Source organism: Eubalaena glacialis, chromosome 16 (assembly GCF_028564815.1).
Source record: "Eubalaena glacialis isolate mEubGla1 chromosome 16, mEubGla1.1.hap2.+ XY, whole genome shotgun sequence".
NCBI classification, from domain to species: domain Eukaryota; kingdom Metazoa; phylum Chordata; class Mammalia; order Artiodactyla; family Balaenidae; genus Eubalaena; species Eubalaena glacialis.
The window spans coordinates 23,875,215-23,888,334 of record NC_083731.1 but is presented as its reverse complement, the minus strand read 5'-3'; positions in this window follow the sequence as shown (position 1 = coordinate 23,888,334).

Below are 13,120 nucleotides of genomic sequence, written 5' to 3'. Positions count from 1 at the left end.
AGGAACTAGAAAATACTGTTTATGAAAACAATAAAGAATATCCTGTAGATTCACTTTGCTGTACACCTGAAACTAACACAACATTGTAAATCAACTATACTCCAATAAAAATTTTAAAAAATAATAGTTTGCTTCTACAAAATAAAGGTAAGTACAAATATGAAAAGAAAAAAAAAAAGAAAAAAGAATATCCTGTTGAGAAGGGCACCAGCGATTCTGAGAAGCTAAATAGTTAATGTCTTCCGTGTTCTGTGGCTTAAAAGGGACGATACTGCTACAGATACTGACTCCCTGATAGTAAGAGAGGGTGATAAAATCTGAACATATTAGGGCCCGGTGGTGAAGCATAATCAATAAGAACAGCCAGGTCAGAGTGGCAGCCAGTGGAGACAGATGTGTGAAGAGATATAAAGATGGTTACTAAAATCAAAATGTCATGGAGACAGCCAAAAATGCTATTTCTCAATCTATATAATCAAAATAATAAATTATGGATGGTGTGGAGGTGGAGGGCAGCTGGTACAATAAAAAAATAATTATCCTTTCTCAGATTCTGGACTTGAGCCAGTCTTCAAACCTGATATACCACTGACTGATGGAAAGACTAAGTTTGCAAGAGAAAGGAAACTGTAATACAACCAGTGCGTACAGTTATGATGCATCCAATCTTCCCACAAGGAGACCTATGTCCATTCACTTGAATAAAAAATGCACTAGAGAAATGGGAGTACATAGATATTTCAGGAACTGCTGGGAAACAGAGACCAAGTTGACATTCATAACCTGTGGACTCAGCGTCACCATGGCACTCCTCTTAGAGTGGATGCATATTAGAACAGATGATAAATTGAATCTATCTAAGTACCTACGTTTCTACTGAGTCCATGAACCCATTTGATGGTTATTTCAGCAGTATGTATAATTGGAATGGATATTCACAGTTATTGCCAGAACTCCCCCATGTGTTCTTCGGCCTGTGGGTAATAGCTATAATACAGGAGAGGTCAAGCAGAAACATCTGAATCTTCCCAGCTAAGAGAGTAAATAAAATTTTCCAAAAAACCTCATCTGAAGGCAAAAATTAATGATACTTTTAAATATCTAAACAATTCAGAGGTAGTGAACCTCATTACATACCCATTTAACTCATCATTTATAAAAGGATTTATCTGGCACTTATAAATCAGATGGATTCTGGAGGATTATACTGTATTATTGCAAATTCTGCAAAAGCATAGAGTAGCCCCAACTATAGCTGCTGTGCTAGATATAATATCTTTATTAGAGCAATTAATAAGGTCTCAGGAATGTATATGTAGCAATTACCAGGTGAAGGTGTTCTTTTCCATCTCTATCATGAGGGAGGGTCAAAGTAGTTTACATTCACAGATTATTCCCAGAGCTACATTAACTCCCTCTTTCTCTGTCAGTCATACTATAATTTCAAGGGACCTGGAGCTCCTAAACATTCTATAGAAATTCCCATTGGTTTACAACTTCAATAATATTATATTGTTCAGAAGAGAGGGGTAAGAAAGGGTGGGTACATTAGTGGACTTGTAATGTGCAAGCACTGCAGAAGATGTGAGATGAACACTCTGAGAATTCAAGGGCCTTCCACATTGGTGAGGTTTTGAAGAGTCCGGTGGTCTGAGGCAAGCCCAGATTTCCCCTCCAAAATAAAGGACAACTTATGTTTTAAGTCTCTCATATCTCCCACTACTAAAAAGGGAGTACAATTCCTAGCAGGCATCTTTAGGTTCTGGAGTCAGGATACTCCACACTTGGAATACTGTTTTGTCCCTTTAACCATGTGACATGGAAGGTTTACCTTCTGATTTGAGCTCTGAGCAGGAAAGGGCCCTGCAACATATCTACACCGTGGTGTAATCAGCCCTACTGCTTGGGCCATGTGACCTAGGAAACTCTATAATAGTCAGGGCATCTGTGGTGACAAAGGGTGTGACCCTTTGGTAGAGTTTAGGGAAATCCCCAATAAAAGAACAACAACACAGACCCCTACGATACTGGAAGAAATTCCTATCATCTATAACAAAGAATTATACACTACTTTAAAAAAAAATCTGCCAGAATGCTACAAGGTTCTGGTACAGGAATCACAGTTGGCTATCAGATATCACATGACTACATGTCTAGAACCACACATCATGAGCTGAGGTCTCTCAGACAACTCAAGTCGTTAGATTGGACAGGCTCAGCAGTAATAATCATAAAAAGTAATATACCCAGTTATAGGTACATCTAGTACAAGAGGATGAGATTAGGCTGCAGGAGCAGGTGGCCCATACCCCCCTGTTGTCACCATTGTTGCACCATTGCCTCTCGCTCAGTGTAAATCTATATCAACATGTGGGTACTTCATCATGGGAACCACTGGCCCGAAATTTACCACACTCCTCAGAATGCAAATAAAATGGGCATTGAAGACAATAACTGAAATATCTGCTTGGAGATGATGGCTGGGAGAATGGAGCACCATTCTCCAGGATGTAGTGTACAGTCTAAATCAATAATCATTTTATAGTGTTGTGTCCTCAAGAGGTAAAATATGTAAGTCTGAGCACGTAAGGTTCAACTTGGAGTGACTTTTCTTACCATCATTTCTAGTGACTCATTTGGGAATTTGTGCTTTCTATCCCCCCAAATCTGATATGAACATCTAGATATCTTGGTTCCAAGAAGGAAAACTCTTCTCCAGGAAATAGCAAAAGAACCACTAAACTTTTAGCCCTGCCTTTCGCCTACTTTGGCTCCTTGTGCCATGAGACAATCACGCAAGGAAAGAAGTCACATTCTGGTATGAACAATTGACCACGATAATCAGGAGGAGATAAAGTTGGCAAAAGTAGCAGTGAAGAATGCATTTGGCATCTCTTGGTATTTCTCTGTGATTTTTGATGCTAAGTGACAGGTTCAGCAGTCACAGATTGAGAATTACGTAGTATGAAGGGATTTAGTGATAAGTGTTTGGGTCACCCTAATGCTTTAGCCACCAAGACATTCAGAGGAGCTCTTTAAAGTGAGAGGAATCTAGAAGGGTAATAGGGGAGGGAGGTGACAAATATCAGTCGTGGCCCAGACACGAGCTACAGTGTAAGGGGCTGTAGTTTGTTCCACCAACCTTCCCCTTGAACGTTTCTCCAGGAAAAGAACAAACAACATTCTGCAAGTTTCCAGATGGGATTAACCTTTTATATAAAGCAGGTAGATCAGAGCAGCATAAGGATGGATGGCGGTGGATGCCATGGGGTACCGTACAAATGCCCCCACATTACTTTCAGGACGGAGACAAGCATTCTTCCAGCAGCCAAGAGAATTACCTTCTGACAGCTCACAGCCTAGTTCCTCCACACAAATTTCCCTCCGCTGTAAGTATCTGCCTGACCCAAGGCTCTGCCCTCCTCAGGTCAATGCAAGGACACAAAGGCCTAGCTCACTATTTAGGGCAACTCTGAAGGGCCATCCTGGACTCAGGTCTCCTGATCAGTAGCGGCCTTTATTGTTACAGCGTCACATTCCCAAGTCCCTCCCTGCCTCTCCTCACTCTGACACACGTGCTCCTGAAACTATGCCCCCGTATACCTTCTCCCCACATAACTTGATTTCAGAGTTTTTGCTTCTTGGGAATTTGATTTTAAGATGGTAAAATTTTTACTTTTGTTTACTATTCCATGCAGGACATGTAAAAAAAAAAATTTAAAAATGCAAATGGATTTTGAGTTTAAATTTATCTATGTATCACTCAGGCCCTTTCCCCTGCAATAAGAGCTCTAGGTCATGGCAAACTTCCTTACTGCTTCTCCTAGTCACTGGGTAGGATTTTCTTAGGCTACTGACACCTTGTTTTGAATGGGAAGGTTTTCAAGGCTTTCAGCTTTCCTCTTCTTAAACTCATCTGGGTCTGAGGTCATATCTTTCATCTCAAGTAGGCTTCCAAACTTCTTTTTCAAGCCTCTAGTACTTCGAACCAGTTCCCAGACCTCTGGATTATTTTGGCAACATCTCAAAATTCTGGCTATGGCTGTGCTTTTAATTCCAAGGTTATTTCTGGGACCTGTAGATTTCCCTTTCCTTTGATGAACCTGCTCTCTATAAAACAGTTTTTGTTTTGCTATATCCAGATACCTTATACATTACTGACAAAAGAAGTGATCTTTACCTGCTCAGTTGGCCATGTAGATGGAATCAGAACACTCTCCTATTCAGAGTTTAGCATATAGCAAGTCAGAGAGTAATATTTAATGAACATAAAATAATTCGGAAAACATTTTTATATAAAGCAAATGTCACCACTTTGACCCATTTCCCCAACAGAACATTGTGTAAGAAAATCTGGTATTTAAAAACACACATTTATATGTCCATGTATGTCTTAGTCTGTTTGGGCTGCTATAACTGAACACCATAGGCTGGTTTTTAAACAACAGAAATTTATTTTTCGCAGTTCTGGAGGTTGGCAGTTTCAGTGTCTCAGAAGGGCCTGCTTCATGGTTCATAGCCTGTAGTCTTTCTCTCTGTGTTCTTACAGGACGGAAGGCCAAGAGGGAACTCTCTGGGGGTCTCTCTTAAAAGGGCACTAATCCCATTCATGAGGATTCCACCTTTGTGATCTAATCACCTCCCAAAGTCCCATCTCCAAATAGGACTAGGCTTCAACACATGAATTTTGGAGTGACACAAACATTCAGACTATGGCAATGTATGCATGCATATTTTTACAAAATAAGGTATTTCAATTTTTTCTTTTCCTGTGATTGATTTCATAATGTGATTTCAGTTTCTTCAACATGGTGATAGATTTCAAGATCATTGAAATATTTAATCTATTTAGATTTGCAAACTAAAAAAATAGAAAATAGACTCAGTTCTTTTTACATATACAAAGAACTGTGCAAACAAAGAGTCTGATTAAATATTTTAGAGGAAAATATGATGTACCATACAGCAATGTTTGTTATTATTTATAAGAAAGAAAACAAAACTGGACAGTTTGTAGGCTTTAGAGTCAGAACACCTAAATCCAAGTTCTGACCCTCTCTTTAATTAGTTCGCTGATCTTAGGAACATCAGCAAACTTAGATTAGCAAAGGTCTCTCATCTGGGAAATGGGACCAGTAACTTAAGTAAGTCATAGTGTTATAAGGAACCAATTAATATGAAGATTGTGAAATCATTATAAAATAACATCTGAAATTTAATCTTCATCATCATCATCCTATTGGTCATTATACTTTTAAACAAAGTATAATTTCTGATATGGACAAATAATAAATTAAATTTTCTAGAAATGTATGCAACTATACTTTGAAAGTTGAAATGGGAGTGCTATCTACAAATGGGAAAGCTTTGTGAAAATTAATTAATTAAAAGATCATCTATTAATCATTTATATTGGATAATAACATCATAAGTAAATCCTGGTAATCTGCTTGTCCTAGTCTATAGAAATGCTGTGCCTAGATCTATGGCTTAAATACTTAAATTGTAAATAATCATGACATTTAATTACATTACTGTTTATAAAATTAAATAACCATTAAAATAACTGGAGAATTCAAAAATTAAAAAATCAAACATAAGCATCTATCACAAACAACAGCTGCAGTAAGGTCTGCCACCAAACCCTTTCCCACAAGAGCAATTATAGTAACAACTTAAAAATACATAGAATTAGAGAGGCTGCAGAGAAAAAATTTAACTTTAACACTAATGTATCAGAATGGAATTACCTTACACACAAAGTAGATACCCTGGCATGAGATTTGATTATAACTTTTTGTGATGATCTATCACTGAGGGTAATTTAATATAACATTAAATATTGAATTCTTATTACTAACACTCCTAGTTTAATTTTATGCTCACCAAGAAACCTTCAAATATGAAGTTTGGCATTTTCTACTCAGTACCTATAAGAAGAGACTGTGTATTGGATTATCTTTTCTATGTTGTTTTTCCCACTGTAAACTAATTGTATTGTTATTCTGTTCAATTACATCAAGCTTGGTTAATATGCGACTATCTCATAGAAATAGAGCCCCTTGATGTTTATAAATTAGCCTGCTTTAGCCTGTTATAAACTCTGGACTGAGGTTAAAGAATTAAGTTAAAGCTTAGAGAGAACTTTCTGGGCAGCCATCCAGTCATCCTCAGGTGTGACTGCATCACTGCATGCTGCATACATCTTTTCTTGAAAGTCCTCCAAGCAGAAGATTGTATGATTCATTTAATCAATACTGATAAACAGCTATAGAGCATCATCTATATCACAGAGTGATTCTGATCAGAGGCAATAGACTCAGACTGCTTATTGCTTACTTAGCCTCATCCTATTAGAAACTGGAGAATTTGGGACATTTCATGTGATATATTTCATATTTTTAAAAAATATTATTCTAATTTTTAAATATCTCTCCCACGGTGTTATAAAGAAACTAAGCTGAGTTAGTGGAATTAGAAGAAGTAATACTGCAAAGAGAATTCAGTATACTTTCCTGTGCATGGAAAAGCACAGGGTTAGTTAATACTATCATCCTCACCATCATTATATTATTATTATTATTATTATTATTATTATTATTATTATTATTATCAAACCACTGTGCAAAGCACAAGGATTTAAATACAAGTAACATTTTTCTTAGGAACAGCTAACTACCAGTTTCTTCAGGAACAAAGAAAGAAAAAAATGTAAATGTAATATAAGGATAAACAGAATATTGTGAAATGCAGATAATAGTGTCTACCTCACAGAGGTCTTGCGAAGATTAAATAGCATATGTAAAATTCCTGACAAATGCGAGCTACTCAGAAGCAGCTATTGTTACAACCGATGTGTGCATTTTTATCATGTTGCCAAAAAAATCACACTTTTAAAAAAATTTAAGTTTTAGAATCACAACCAAAAAATTGCTATGGTCTTGATTATCCCTTTCCCATAGTACGTCTGAGTCCCTGGAAGCTTCCTTACACTTCCACAGCCTGAGAAAAGGAGAACAGAAAATGTTCACTAGCAGAGCCTTTTCTCTGCTGCAGAGGCTACACTCTCCCCGTGAAACAGGGGCGCTTGCACACGTTTTTGCCTTCCCAGGATCAGCTGTGATGACAAAGAACCACCGCTGTTCTAGCAGCACGCTCTGATTCTCAGTCCTTTAGCAGTGAGGGAGGGAAATGAGGTGTTGATATCCTGCTCCAGCTCAGGGTTTCTCAGCCTCCGCACTACTGACATTTTGACAGGATAAGTCTTTGTTTTTGTTTTTGTTTTTGCCGGGGGGGGGGGATACAGGGGGCTATATTGTAAACTGTAGGCTGTTTGGCAGCCTCTGGTTCCTACCCACTAGGTACCAGTAACATCCTCTCCCCCCTCAGGAATGATAAGCAAAATGTCTTCAGACACTGACAACTCTCCCATCGGGCACAGAACTGGCCCTGGATGAGAACCGCTATTCTAGACACAGGTGCCTGTAAGTTTTAACGTTGCCTCTTCTCCAGCTACCAAAGAAAACTCTTTTGTTTCTCCTTTACCTGGCATTTTGAAACACTACTATCATTATAGGGTGTGAGGTCATTTGAAAAGTGAGTATTTCAGATTTGGATGTACAGCAAATAACTTTGAAGAAAGTGGTATTTGTTTGGGGGCTGGCAGGATTGTGTGAGAGGGAGAACAGATAGGGTGGGAGTTGGGTGTATGGGGGTGGGGGGATGGATTAGCCTGAAGGAAAAAAGCAAGTAAAGACTTGGATCTGTGAAAATTCCCACCTTGTTTGATGGATTCCAAGTAAATATGTATGATCAATGCTTAGGAAGTCTGAGGCCTGCACAGGGAGATAAATTATTAAGCTTCAGAGGAAGACAGAGTAAGGCAAACTCTCCTTATTCATCTGAATATGTTCTGTAGGACCAAGAAATGAAAGCTACCCAAAATCGGTCAGTGAGTCTTCTGGGTACAGGTTGATTCTGGTATATGAATCAGAGTTAATTCAGATTAGTGCATAAGGAGTGCTTGATTCCCTCTATTCCTTGTTAGACAAATCAGTTAAACATCAAATAACCAAGACCTACTGTAAAGGTTTATACTCTAATAATTGTAACCATTTACTGAGTACTTATTATGTGCCAGGAAAGAGCTACATTGTTGAACCAGGGGATATGGGATGAACACCCTTACCTCTATAAACAAATAAGAAATATGAGGCTCAGAGAGTTTGGATTTCAGATCTTTCTGAATAAAAATGTTTTTTTTTTCTCAGAACTCAGTGAAATATAATCAAGGCTTCCAAATGTTTACTGTTGGGAGATGAGTGGCATTTGGTAAGAACATTTATTATATAATGTATCAATTTGATTCCAATAACTTTGTGCTCATATTACAACTCTAAAGAGTCAAAATTTGCTATGTAAAGTTGAAATCCCGTTACCATATTCCACTTCTTCAGGCCCTTAACAATATTGAACAATCAAGATTTCTGATTTCTCTCTTCCCTTTTTTCTCTCTACTGTTATCTCGCTACCTCTTTCTCTGTTTCCTTAGTGAATTAGAAATCTCAATGAATTTGGAATCTCAGTGTTTTGTAACCCAATATAAAAGATAAAAAACAAAGTCTTAGTTGCCAGACATATTTGAAGATGTATGTACCTATTCATGAGTGAAATTAATATTCAAGCATCAATAAATTATAGTCTAAGCTCAGATTTTAAATATTCTGGCTCCACAATTTGTGAAAACTGAAAAGCACACTTTGCTTTGAAGTGCCAAGAGAATTCAATACCAAACTTAGAGAATATGATATTAGTCTTATGATAGATCTGAACTCTCAAATATAAGAATTCCACAAACAGAGGATAAACAATAAGATTCAATCAGTAAAAATATCCAGCCTCTCACTATATACCACATCTTAGAGTTATGTGTCATTACACAAACCTATAGATACACAAACATCCCATTCAGCCACAGAGAATTACTTGTGTCTAATCTGCAGTTTTATTTCCATACACCATTGCTCACTTTGTATCCCCTTAGTTTTTAAACCAATCCATCCATCTTCTGATCACCTATCTTTCAGCCCCCTTCCTTCCCTTTAAAGATTATCTCAGATGTCATTTTATATACAAGCACTTCCCATCCCCATAGTTAATTCCCTTTTTTCTCCTTTAGACATTCCAGCTGACTTAAAATTATATATCAATATCATTTATAACATTGTTAATTCTTTAGAGACAGGAACCATGTCTCACACATCATTTGAATACTGATAACTACTGGAACAATGCCTTGCTCATAGCTATGTTTAAGAAATGTTTATTGACGAGGATTTGAATGATCACATATGGCAGAATATATTTTCCCCTATTTCCCTCCCTTTTCTTCCTAAGATTTGGCAAAATAGTTATGGAATATAAAAAGAGACACTCTTTGGCAGAATATTACATGGAAGATGCCATGATTGAGGATTTGATATCATAAAAGTTTGATTAACTTGTAGATACCATACCTTGAACACACCATCTTAAAGAGTCCATTTTTACTCACCATTCTCCCTCCTTGTGAGCCACCTGAGGATTCAAAACATAGTGAGTACTCTGAGATCATCTCTTACCTTTGTCATAACCTCCATCACCTCATTTGACTCACGGAATATGTCTGTGAGGAGTTCAGTTCCTTGGTACCAGAAAGTCTTTCCTACAACAGGAAGGAAAATGGCACCAAAAGTCCAATAGAAAGAATTGTTTTTACTAAATTATGAGAGAAAATGGCCTCACCAGAGGAATGTTAGATTATGCCCACTCACAGAAATATTTTACAGCTACCTTTGCTTTGACTTGTAGTCTTTTTTCCTTGCTTCATACTTAATTTTACTTCAGTCAAACCGCAAACAATTATAACTTGCTCCAGAGTTATTGCAGTTATAGAAAAGTAATGACTATTTCAAACATGCCATGTCAATCCAGCTTCAAGTTCAGTAAAATCAAATTCATTCTTTACCATCTCACAATCTGCTGTTTATCACTGATTCAGAAATAAAACATCTATATTTTTTGGTATATTATTTCCGTTAGAAAACACAATGCCCTAGGCAAAACACTTCTTTGTACTTTGTCAAGCCAGTAGTTATTGACCTCTGTAACAAAAACAAGTACCCTGAGTGAAATAATACCAAGACCTTAATAACTATGTTAAAATGCTATTGAACTTTTATAAGGTATGTTAATCACAGAGAGAATATAAATATAATATTGTACATAAGTCAATTAGAAAATAAATTCAATCACACTCCCACAAAGTAAGTCTTCAGCATGTACTAATTTCCACTCCTTAAATAGCAATGGAAGTGCTATATATCACAAATAAAATGTTTTTCTTAACAGTTAGTTGACACTGCTCTGTAATCATTCTGAAAAATATCAAAATTATATGTACTGATGGATAGATGTATGAATGGATGGATGGATAGGTGGATAGGTAGGTAGGTAGGTAGGTAGATAGGTAGGTGGGTAGATAGATAGATAGATAGATAGTTAGATAGATAGGTTAAGGCAAGTATGACCCCAGCATTTGATAATTTTGTATTCTTAAGATTTAGAAATCATAATTTAAAAGTCTTGATTGGTAAGAATTGTTTTATGAGAAATTAGATTTGAAGAGTATTAACTGAATACCTTATGCAAAACATGAGACTTGAGTGATTCCTTAAGTCTAGGCTGTACTAGGGGAATCAGCCTGAGAACAAGTGAATGAGGATGACTGAGCTCCCAAGAGCACTGTGGGCTTAAGTAAAGTGTGAGTTAAGTAGTTCCGAGAATTGAGATAAGAAAAAAGTAGTGGGACCAGATTTTGGAGGATGTGAAATCCAGGTAGAGTTGTACTTTCTAAGCAGTAAAAAAATTATATTCATTTGTACTTTGGTTGCTTTTCTTTGAATTCAGAATTATTTTAGAACATATGATGATTTAGAATTTAATACTGAGATTTCTTCACAAGAGGATCTTTGTGCAAAAGAATGAAGAGGGATGCTTGAAATAAACAGTGTCAGACAGATTTAGTCATTTATTTGTGTCCTAGCCTCAGAAAAGCTTATGACATTAAATGGGACATTTTTGGTGCTTCCCTACCCCCTTTTCATGTCTCTACTACTTAGTGTCTATAATATAATGCTGTTTTAATTGCTCAGGAGACCTTATTATGGAAAATTGTCCACAATTTTTTATTCAACAGAGCTGTGTTGTAGTATCTGCATATTTCTAATGACACTCCTTATATCAAACTTATTGTTGCTTGCAACAATATAAATAGAGTGTAAATTGAAACAACTCTTTGCAAATGTATATCAAAGGTTTAAGAGAATTTGTATTTTCTTATTGATAAATTATTTTTAGTCTGTTGAACTGAGAAAATAATCTCATCCATAAATAAATTACAAAGATATCCACTAAAATATAATTTCTAACAAAAACATAATGAAAAGGATCAAAAAGTTCAATAATAGAATATTGGAAATACCGATTATGTTTTATCTTTACCATTGGAATACTTAATAGGAAGTCTTTAAAGGCAATGGGGAAAAAAGGTAAGACATAAGAGTTAAATAAAAAGGAAAAAGTACTACTTAAACACACACACACTCACACACACACACACACACCCCTAAAAACAAAAACAACAATAACTCCTGTGGCAGGATCGCAAGTTAATCATAGTTACTCTGTATGCATTCTCATTATCCTAAATTTATTCTTATTCTCTTCTTGTCTGGATAGTTGAACAGAGGACTGTATTTTCTACACTCCCCCCAATTTGTCAGTCTGTAAACAAAACGCTGTCTTTTGGTTTTCACCCTCTCTACTGGTCCTCTTTAAGATGATGTCTAGATGTAGGAATGGAAGAAGTAGTTGTGTGACTTTCATGAAATGTGGGAAGCAAGGGGACAGGGTGTCTGGATCGTGCCGTGCCCTCCACTGCTAGGCAGTGGTTCATCTCTGGTGCTCCTGGAGCTGAGCAAGGACCACTAGGCACATTGTGGTTTTATCCCTGGGTGTTCAGCATGAATCTGGCTAGCCACATACACGTGGAAGTGAACTCTCCAGAGTTTTACACTGGAAGCACAGTTGAAGAAATCTGCCTTCAATATCCTCTTCTTCAAAAATCCAGACTGGAAAGGGAAGGATTTACTCCCTTTATCTTCCTGTCTGATTGTATCTTTCTTTAGATAAAATTCAATGAACAATACTTAAGGCCTGTTATTTGATCTATAAGAGAAGAAATAAAGGCATTAAAAAAGTACTTCCTCTTGCCAAAGCTTTGCCTTCATTAACTTGATGTAATGTCTTATTTAGATGTCAAAACCCTAATATTAAGTCTCTTTTTCATTTACATTTTTAATAAATCAATTCTAATTCTCCTTCAGGCAGGAGGAAGCCATATTTTGATTAGATAATGTTCCTTCTCTTTGAAAAAGGAAAAACGTTTTTTAACATTTAAGCTGTTACACCAATAACAAATGATCATAAATCAGATGTGATCTAGGCACTTTCTTTGAATTACATAATTTAATCCTCAAAGAGTCCATTGATCTGGGTGCTATTAGAATCTTCATTTTTATTAGCCTTTCAGGGATTAAATAAATTCCTGAACATGAATGATAGCTGTTAAGTGGCAAAACTTAGCGCTACCTGGCCCTCAAGTGTGAAATTTTAACAGTTGAATATACTTCCTAATCAAATTTGACACAAATTTTAAAAAAATGTGTTTCTAAACTCATACAAACAGCTAAATGAATCTGGAATCTGATTTAGAAACAAATGAATAAAGAGTAAATTAGCATGGAGAGTCTGAGAAAAGCTAGGCAAATATACAGAAAATTTAAACACACATACAAACACATACAGAGGAATATAAATTTAAATTGTCTGTATACAAAGCATGATTTTTCCCAACCTTAATAATATTTAGCTATTTGATATTTTTCTCAAAAATTAGAACTTTCCAGAAAGAAGGAAAAATGATGGCAAACAAAACATAAAATACAAAATATAATATAATATACTCTTAACAAATGTTCAAGTACAAAATGCCATATTGGTAACTGTAGGCACTATGTAT